A 10,341-nucleotide genomic window follows, 5' to 3' on the forward strand; every position below is an offset into this window, starting at 1 on the left:
GGGACAGTACCAGGCGGAAATTATGGGTGAACGCTCTAGCACATACCAGGTGTTCGCCATTCGCCAGTATTGCAGAAATGCTGCGAATACAACGTGCCCACACATCATCTATTTATCAAATTCAAAGCCGCATATGATACAATCGATCGAGATCAGTTATGGCGGCTAATGCACGAAAACGGATTTTGGACAACTGATACGGTTGGATCAAGGCGACGATGGATCGAGTGATGCGAAGTTCGAGTTTCAGGGCATTCTCGAGTCCCTTCGAAACGCGTAGTGGGTTACGGCAAGGTTATGGTCTTTTGTGTCTGCTATTCAACATCGCTTTGGAGAGAGTAATACGAAGGGCAGGAATTGACACGAGTGGTAAGAATTTCACGGAGTCCGTCCAGTTGTTTATTTTCACCGACGACATTGATATTATGGCACGTAACTTTGAGAGGATGTAGGAAGCCTATAGCAGACTGAAAAGCGAAGCTAAACGGATTGGACTAGTCATCAACACGTCGAAGACGAAGTACATGATAGGAAGAGGCTCAAGAGTGGTCAATAAGCCACCCACCACGAGTTTCTATCGGTGGTGACGAAATCGAGGTGGTTGAAGAATTCGTGTACTTGGGCTCACTGGTGACCGCCGATAACGATACCAGCAGAGAAATTCGGAGACGCATAGTGGCTGGAAATCGTACGTACTTTTGGACTCCGCGAGACACTTCGATCGAATAGAGTTCGCCGCCGTACCAAACTGACTATCTACAAAACGCTTATAAGACCGGTAGTTCTCTACGGACACGAGACCTGGAAACGATGCTCGTGGAGGACCAACGCGCACTGGGAGTTTTCGAAAGGAAAGTGTTGCGTACCATCTATGGTGGGTTGCAGATGGCGGACGGTACGTGGAGGAGGCGAATGAACCACGAGTTGCATCAGCTGTTGGGAGAACCATCCATCGTTCACACCGCGAAAATCGGAAGACTGCGGTGGGCCGGGCATCGTAGCCAGAATGTCGGACAGTAACCCGGTGAAAATGGTTCTCGACAACGATCCGACGGGAACAAGAAGGCGAGGTGCACAGCGGGCAAGGTGGATCGATCAGGTGGAGGACGACTTGCGGACCCTCCGCAGACTGCGTGGTTGGCGAAGTGCAGCCATGAACCGAGCTGAATGGAGAAGTCTTTTATGTGCAGCACAGGCCACTCCGGCCTTAGTCTGATGATAAATAAATAAACATGCCCGCGTAATAGGGTTCTAAGACCGTACCACCGTTCTATCTTCTTCTTATAGGCATTACATCCCCACACTGGGACAGAGCCGCCTCGCAGCTTAGTGTTCATTAAGCACTTCCACAGTCATTAACTGCGAGGTTTCTAAGCCAATTTACCATTTTTGCATTCGTATATCTTGAGGCTAACACGATGATACTTTTATGCCCAGGGAAGTCGAGACAATTTCCAATCCGAAAATTGCCTAGATCGGCACAGGGAATCGAACCCAGCCACCCTCAGCAGGGTCTTGCTTTGTAGCTGCGCGTCTTACCGCACGGCTAAGGAGGGCCCACCGTTCCATATACTATCCAAATAGTGAAAATCGCGATAACACTTTCCTCTACTGCTCTGGAACTTGCAAGGTTACAATTATTCTGGAGCGATTCTAACATACACCCGATTCTTTTTTTACACGGGGGATGCGTTCCGTGTAAAAAAAGTTTTCAGTTCAAAATTCGAAAATGCGTGTAAAATGTTTTATGATTTCTCGACGAATCATGTAAAATGGAGCAACTTTGCAAAAATTTTAAATGGGATTTTTTTTACACGGCCGTGTAAAAAAAATCCGTGTAAAAACAGAATCGGGTGTACTGTCCGCAGAACTTGCACTGGAACACTCAGTTGGGCAACAAAATATCTTTTCTCAGTGATTAAGATATAAAATTGCTTCCATCTAGACCTATGCGCCGCCGCGCCACGCCGCCGCCGCCGACACTTATTCACGTATGCCGACGCCGGTAAAGGTGTCGGCGGCGCGCCATACGCCGGTTGGCTCCACGCCGCCGAATTTCGTATTGCACGCCGATGATTGTCCAACACAAAGGCAACCTCAAAACAACCTTACCACAAAGTGGTAACTTGGCTCTTGGAGATGAAGCACGATGGAACACGTGACCCATTAAATTGAACCTTTCCTTCACTCCTCCTTGTAGGGTAAAACGACCTATTATGGAGGGGTTAAGCACCGTGTCAAAACATAATTGATTACAAAAATTCTTCAAAAATTACCTGTTGGTCGATTTTCACATTGTAGTAGTTGAATAGGATGCTCGTTAACTATAGTTTCGTAAATATTACGTCAATTGTGCTGTACTTATCACAATAAAAACAAACTACCGCAATAATAGGACGCAGTTGCCTATCGTTGCGATATTTTTTGAAGGTCAGTCCTATTGTTGCGGTATTGCATGTAATTCTTATGGGGAGCGATACCGCAACAATAGGACCTTAGCACTACCGCAATAATAGGCTCAAAGGATTCAAATTTTTAACGAAAAATGTTGATTTTTCATCATTTTGAACGGAATTTTGTCAAACGAAAGCTGTTCTAGTCGTTAATCCAAAGAGTTTTAGCGTACCCACAATTGTTTTCAATGGTATTATATCCAGAACGGACTATTTTAACACTACCGCAACATTAGGGCATACCACAACGATAGGACGTTTTACCCTACTTCAATTGCCAGAATTGTTCTGAAAAAAAAAAAATGATTTCGATTTATTTTGATAAACAATTTCCAAATAAATTTCTTGGTTGCAATGAAATAATTTCCGAAGGAAGTCCAGGAGGTAGTTCTGAAGGAATGCATGTAGAAAATTCTTAGAGTCGTGAGGAATTTCTGGATTTATCTCTGTAGTAATTTCTGGAGGATTTTCTGAAGGAACGCCTGGCGAAAATTCCAAAGGAATTCTTGGAGGAATGCCCAAAGAAATTCTTTAAGAAATTTAAGAATGTCCTTTGGTTCCTTTGGAAATTGCTCTAGGAATTCTTACGGAGATATCTGAAAATACGTCCTAGAATTTTAAAAGGAAATGGCGGAGAAAATTCCGAAGGAACTACTAAATCAATTTCCGAGGGAATAGAATGTCTTACGGAAAAATGAAAAATTTTCAGTGGAATTGTCAAAAGAACTTCCGAGGGAATTTTGTAGATATTTTTAAAAGTATGTAGGTATGTATGTAGTTATGCACCATCCTGGCTTGAGTCTTGCTCTGCATACGGCTCCTCCCAATAGTTTTCATTCATTTATTTAGTCTAAATCTAAACAGATAACACTGAATCAACAATTTGACGCCACAATACACGGCTCTCCATCCTCGAATGCGCCCCACGCTCGCCAAGTCGTTTTGCACCTGGTCTGCCTATCTCGCTCGCTGCGCTCCACGCCGTCTCGTACCAGCCGGATCGGAGCGAACACCATCTTTACAGGTTTGCTGTCCGGCATTCTTGCAACATGTCCTGCCAATCGTACCCTTCCGGCTTTAGTTACCCAATAGTACAGTCAAATTATATTACCATTCTGATTTCAATGCACTGCTGTATGAAGGCCAAAACATGGAAGTGGCGGACCCGTAAGTAGACACGCAAAGCCCGCGGGATAGAGAGAATATCTAGAGATGTCGCAAATTAATTGATTACTCGGATTAGTTGATTCATCGTTGTGATCAGTGTTGGTAAAATCTCAAACTCTCAAATCTCATCCACGATTCAAATCAAGCACGAGGCAAACCATACCCGACTCGTGGCCCAGGGAATCGTCCATGATTCGACTCGCGATTTGCATCATTACGTGATTTTTGCGTGTTCTTCTTTGTAGAATTCATCGGAATAACTTTCTTTACTTAAAACAATGGATAATAAATTCATACGTAAACATAAAATACGCTTCGATTGGGTTTTGACACTTTTCAGAGCAAAATCATTTTTCGGCGAATGAGCGAAACGATGCGATTCTGCGTGAAAAACTCATGCGCGATGCTCTCCATGCAGAATTGCAAGCGAGTCAGCTCGCGCATGAGGCTTCGGTGAGTGAGATTTGAGCATGATTCTACCAACACTGGTTGTGATAATCGATTAATTTTGAATCGATTATTACCCAACGATCAATCGATTCAATAATCAAGAGGAATAGAGAGTAATCGATTAGTTACTAATCGATAATTCAGGATTTTACGACATCATAAGGATGTTGCAAATTAATTGATTACTTCGATTAATCGTTGTAATAATCGATTACTATTCAACGATTAATCGATTCAATAATCGACAAGAATCGAGAGTAATCGATTAATCGGGATTTTACGACATCTCTAAGAATATCCTTTCAACAGTGTAATCCGACAGACTAATAGATTCGCGATCTTTTTTTAGCTTTCCGAGGAATGGTTTCTTTGAGGAAGGGCACGTCAAATCAATTACAACTGTGGGGATTGTACCCATCTACATAGGTAGAAATTTTTTAAAGTATTTCAGAATGAATTCCTGGTGGAAATGTCAGAATTAATTTTAGAAGAACTTTTGAAGGAATTTCCAGAAGAATTCCTTATAAAAATTCTAAGATCCTAAAAAGTTCCGAAGTGATTCCTGAGGGAAGGTTTTTTAATGAATTCCTGAAGAAATTCCCGATCTTCCGAGTTCTTGACGAAATTTTTGAAGGTATACTAGAATGAGTTTCTTGATGACTTACCGAATCAATTTCTGAATAGACATTTTCGAAGGAACTTCTGCAGTAAATTCCGAAGGAATTTTTTTTATCCGCAATCTCGATATTTTGGGAGTTTTTCTTGTCTTGACTCAAGAATCAAAACTGAGTTCATTTTACTACTGTCAGGATATTCGGAGAAATTCCTGGAAAATATAGGAGTTTCTATATAAATTCCAATAGCTTTTTTTCTGAACGCTTAAATAAAAATTCCTTCATAAGTTCCTTTCAGAATTCCTTCTGATATTTCTTCAGAAATTCATTTAAAAATTCTGTTCGAAAATCTTTTTAGGTTGTCACTGGGCTATTCCTTCTAATCTAATCTAATCTCATACATGCGTAGCCAATACTTGAAAGCATCCTGGAAAATGACGGTTTCTGAATTCCGTCATTTTTCTTTTCATATGGCCAGGCCAACTACGCAGTATGTACCGCAGAGATGACTCCTAGATATTGAGCGACTTCAGGAATACCTAAAGTCACTCAATAGCTTGGAATCGAGTGGAAAGGAAGAAAGCGTGGACCTCCCGTACCAAACGCTTCCAATAATATAGATACCTAATATATGATAAAGATCTTGGACGTGTTTTTTGTATTGTTTATATGAGCGTGTATGTGTGTTGAGATGTCTACACTGATAGATAAAGTATTCGTCATGTTTTAATAGAACTACTATGAAAACATGACGAACACTCATGTCCATCAGTATATGTATGTATTTGTGTATATGTATGTGTGTATAATGTGAATGTGTGTGTGTGCGTTTGTGTGAGTGCGTGCGTGTTAAATTTACGGATCATCAAAACCTTACCTCTCCTCAATAAATCTGACGCTGAACATGTTTGAGCATTTACATAGCCTTGATCGCAATATTAGCAAGGGCATTGCCCTTGATAACAATCGATCAGCCCTTGCAAGCACAAACATGCGTACGTCTTCCGGATCTGCAGCACTTTTTATACACTACACATTTGTTTCGACCGCGGTCACTGCACTGGTTCTATTGTTCTACTTTTGAGCGAATCACCGCAAAAACCAACCGCACTGGAAGACGGTCGAAACGAGACTCGTTGTCATTGAGTTATTCCTTCAAGAATTAAGTCGAAAACTCCCCCAGGAATTTCTCCAAAAATCTCTTGGACATTCCTTTAGTAAACCCTCCGGAAAGGCCTTTATAATTTTTTTTCAGAAATTCCTTTGGAACTTCCTCCAGGAAGTCCTTAGGAAATTCCTTCAGTAAATCATACAAAATTCTTGTAGGAATAACTCCAGAAAGATTTATTATTTGGAGGAATTTCAAAAGAAATTTTTTGAATAAATTTTCAAAAGATATTTGAGTGATAAACTTATTTTCAATTAAAAAAAACTAAAATAACGGTTGAAAAAAATTGAAAGAATTTGCAAACGAAATTTTCGAAGATTTCCCAAAAGAATTTCTGTAGAGATTCTAAAAGAATTCCTGGAGAAAGTTTGAAATAAATTTCAGAGGGAAATTTCGAAAGAATACCAAAAATATCTTCCTAGGGTTTCCGAAGAAGTTCTTTGAGGAATTACTGGAAGAATTTCTATTAGAAATTCCTAAAGAAATTTCTTTAAAAAAAATACTTAATCAAATTCAGATAGTGTTCTCCTAAAGGCATTTCCGAATGTATTCCTTAAACAGTGTCCGTAGGTATTCCTAAAGAAATTCTTGAAAAATTGTCCATGGGTATTTTCTAAGGAATTCTTAAAAAAGTTTTCGAAAGAATATCTAAAGAAATTCCTAAAAAACTCCGCGGAGGAATTTCCGAAGCAATCCCTAAAAAAAACTTCCAAGGAAATTCCTGAAGGAACTTTTGGAGAAATATCGGAAAGAATTTCCGAACAAATATCCAAATAAATTTTCAAGGGAATTCTTGGAGGAAGTTCTGAAGGAATTCAATAGGGAAATTGTAAATTAGTTCTTAGAGTTCATTTTTCGAATTTTCTGAGGAATATCTTGAGTAATTTCCAAATGAATTTCTGGATTTATGTCCGAAATACTTTTCAATGAACTTATGTGCTGTGATGCGGCAATGTCCTAGTGGAGGATGTAATACGAACTTTTGCTGTGGAGATACAAGCTATATCTATTAGGATGTTCCCCCCATCAGTCTGACTGTAGCTAGCAATTGTACAAAAAACCATAAAATTCATGAAAAGCATGATATGCCTTGCCGCATGACATTTTTTTCTCAGTTCAAAATTCTTCACGCCGATTCACGCCGCCGCCGCCGCCGAACATTGCTTACGGCGTGACGCCGCCGCCGGTGTAAAAATGGCCTTACGCCGCCGCCGCTCACAAATACTTCGGCGCACAGGTCTAAATCCATCTTCAAAAATGTAACGATTTTCGAAAATATGTTTTACTGGTCAAAACGCCCCAGTGTAGACAGGACAATATGCCCTTACCAAATGGACACAAGCGCAGCGAGCCTGCAGCAGTTGCTTCCAAATGCTATTCAAAATATTGAAATGTAATTCACACCTACTTAAATGGACTTATGTTGGTTTTTTAATGTCAAGCACATAAGGATTTGCAACCTTTTAATTATGTGATATATAAAATACTAATGAAGGGCTATGAAACGTCTTTGGTTACGGTGGGGCGTATTGACCAGGCACTTGCTGAAATCCATTTTTTCATGACTTTTCAAAAAAGCTTTATTACGTGTTCTCAGTAATATTTTTATATGACTACTCAAAGGAAATGCATTTGCGACTTTTTGGACACAAAGTTTGTATAAATTGCGTTGAAAAGTAAAAAGTTTTCATATGTATTGTCTTTGGGGGGATAATATACTGTCTTACCCTATCACGTGGATTAAATTTCGCGATTTTATTTATCGAATTTATATTGCTTTGGGGTTTCAAACTGCAACGATTTCAGTGATAAACACAATTATCCTGCCTGTGGACTGTGCTTTATCTCTTGTTTATCCTTACAAGCTTAAAATGTATCAAAAATGAATCACTTCAGAATCCCATCTTAAATACCTATCTTGATCCCCATATTTGTCACAACTTCATTATGCTCTCTGCCACTTCTGGTGGTAGGAAGCTATCACCGTTGGCCGTTAATAATCCCTCCTCTTGTTGCTCCCCCGACAAAAGTTCAAAGTTGCTAGTCAAACATTGCGTTTTCCTTTCTACGCAGCATATTATTTACCTGCTCCAGGTCGAGAAAAAAACACAGGAAACTTTTCGCCGAAATACACAAGATAAGAATTTATTCCATCCTCTCGCATACTCCACGTTGACTGCTGTTTCACGGAATTGGAAGGTGGCTACCGGGAAGGATTTATTTGTTTCTGTCGTGAATTTTCCTTCCAGTCTTTGCCAGCAAGAGGATGGATACGCTCGAGCTCACCATAAGGTAAATCAGAGAATGACTGGGATTCTGTAGTAGGTAGCTACCTCGCCGATCCTCGCATCATTTTTCACCCACCAGCAAGAAAAAAAATGAACGATTGAGACTTGTTGATAAAAACACGCCACTGTTTACCAAGACGACGAAGAAAACATCGTCGCGCCCTAAAGTGGGGTGTTTGCATCAATTTGATGGTCAAAACTCTTGAAATGTCGTCAGTCCCACTACATTTTAAAATATGTTGATAGAGAGACAAAACTTTTCATGTAATAAAATCATTGTTTTGGAAAAAAGCTGTTGCTCAACATAAATTGATTAAATTCTTATTTGTGGTAACATTACATAGTTTTGAAATGGTTTAAAAAACAGCGAAGACCACATTATCAAGACCTTTTATTCTCCATTGCACTGACTATTCTCTTCTGTTGACTTTCTGTTAATTCTTTCTTCACTTGTAGCCATACTGTTAATTACGTCCGCGACTATGTCTCCTATCACTGAACTTATTTTGATGATCAGTTCCTCGTAACTGGTTTCTGTTACATTGTTCACTTCTTCCTTGATTGCTTCTTGTAATTGTTTCAGTTTTCCTACGAGCCCCACATTTGTCCAGAACGCCTTCATTTCCTTCAGCATTTTCCCGAGTTCCGTGCTTTCGTCCAAATTTTTCGCTGCTTTCTGCTTAATGGTTCTATTTTCTGAACCGCTGTTCTTTCCTTGCTCGTGTCTAGCCTCTCTTCTGTCTGACTCCTGGTTGGCCCTCTTCGGTTTCCACACTCTTCTCCCTCTTGTTCCTGTTGTGTCTGCTTCGGATCTTTCGGTATCGTCAAACATTGGGAATTCCTCGTCGTAGTCTTCTAGCAACTGATAGCGATTTTGCAAGAAGCTGCTTCTTGCCTCTTGGTAGGTGACCTTCTCCTGCTGCATTTTTTGGGCGATTTTCTTTTGTTTGAATCTTTCTGGGCATTCTCGACTGTCCGCTGGATGTTCGCCACGACGACAGCTGCATTTTTTTGTTCTTCGACAGTTATTTGTTTTGTGGCCATATCCCCAGCAGTTTCGACATTGCTTAATTGGAAACAGGTACAGTTCCACTCGAAACCGGTATCCGTACATTGCCACGCTTTCTGGGAGATCTTTGCCTTTGAAGGTCAGTTTGACATTTTGTGTTTTGATCAGCTTCTGTGCCCGATCCATCCTTTGCAATCTTTCGACCTTCGTGATGGGCACGTCCGATTGCAGTTCGTCCAAGAGTTCTTTATCCTCGTAGTTGTATGGGGCTCCCTTGATGATTCCGATGGTCTGCTTCAATATTTGCGGTATGTAGCATTTGAGATTCTGGTCTTCCATTGGAATTCCCGTCAGCTTGCTTGCCTCTTGTGTACTGCCGAAGATAACTTTGAACCGAAACTTTCCGATCCGTTGTATATCCTGGAATCCTATGATGTTCTTTGCTTTGAGACACTTTCCCACATCAACCGGGTGTTGTTTGGTGGGTTGATCGAAATCCACCGGTTCCAGGTAGATAACATTTCCTGTGCAGTGTTCCGGAGTCTCCTTGTTGCGACTTTTTTGCGATTCCTTTTGCCTTGTTTGTGGGTGTTTGTTGCTCTGCGTTGATGTTCCGGCCTTTTGGTACTGCTTTCTCGTCTGGATTTGCGTGCTTTTGCTCATTTTGTTTTAGTTGGTACACTGCTTTTTTAAATCTATCACTTATTCTAATGTTTCTCTTCTTTCTTCTATGACAGACTTCGATTTTCTTCTTTTTACTATATCAATTAGTTTATCTTCTTTGGCTTCTTCGTCTTCCACACTTTGTTTAATGGCGTCACTCTGTTGCACTTTCGGTTTTTGATTTAATGCTGCTTTCCCGACCAAAAACACGGTCTTTCACTTCACTATCATTATTTTCGATAGACCGACGCGATTTGGCACACTTCGCAATTGAAATTCACAAGTTTTGCAAGAGTTTCCGATCACGATAAAAATTATTATCAGAGATAAATAACGGACGCTGTGGATTCTCGCGAACACGTTTTCACGATTCCTCAAACTCATTTTCACGAGGAATTTTTCTGCCTGTACAAAACTGAGCTGATTTGTGATTCCGTGTGGTTTGTTTTGTGAATTGACAGCTATATTCCATTGCAAATAATAAAGGTGCGGGGTTCATCGACGTTTGCTTGTGCTGGTAGATCTTCAG

The sequence above is a fragment of the Armigeres subalbatus genome, chromosome 3 (genome assembly GCF_024139115.2).
Source record: "Armigeres subalbatus isolate Guangzhou_Male chromosome 3, GZ_Asu_2, whole genome shotgun sequence".
NCBI lineage: Eukaryota > Metazoa > Arthropoda > Insecta > Diptera > Culicidae > Armigeres > Armigeres subalbatus.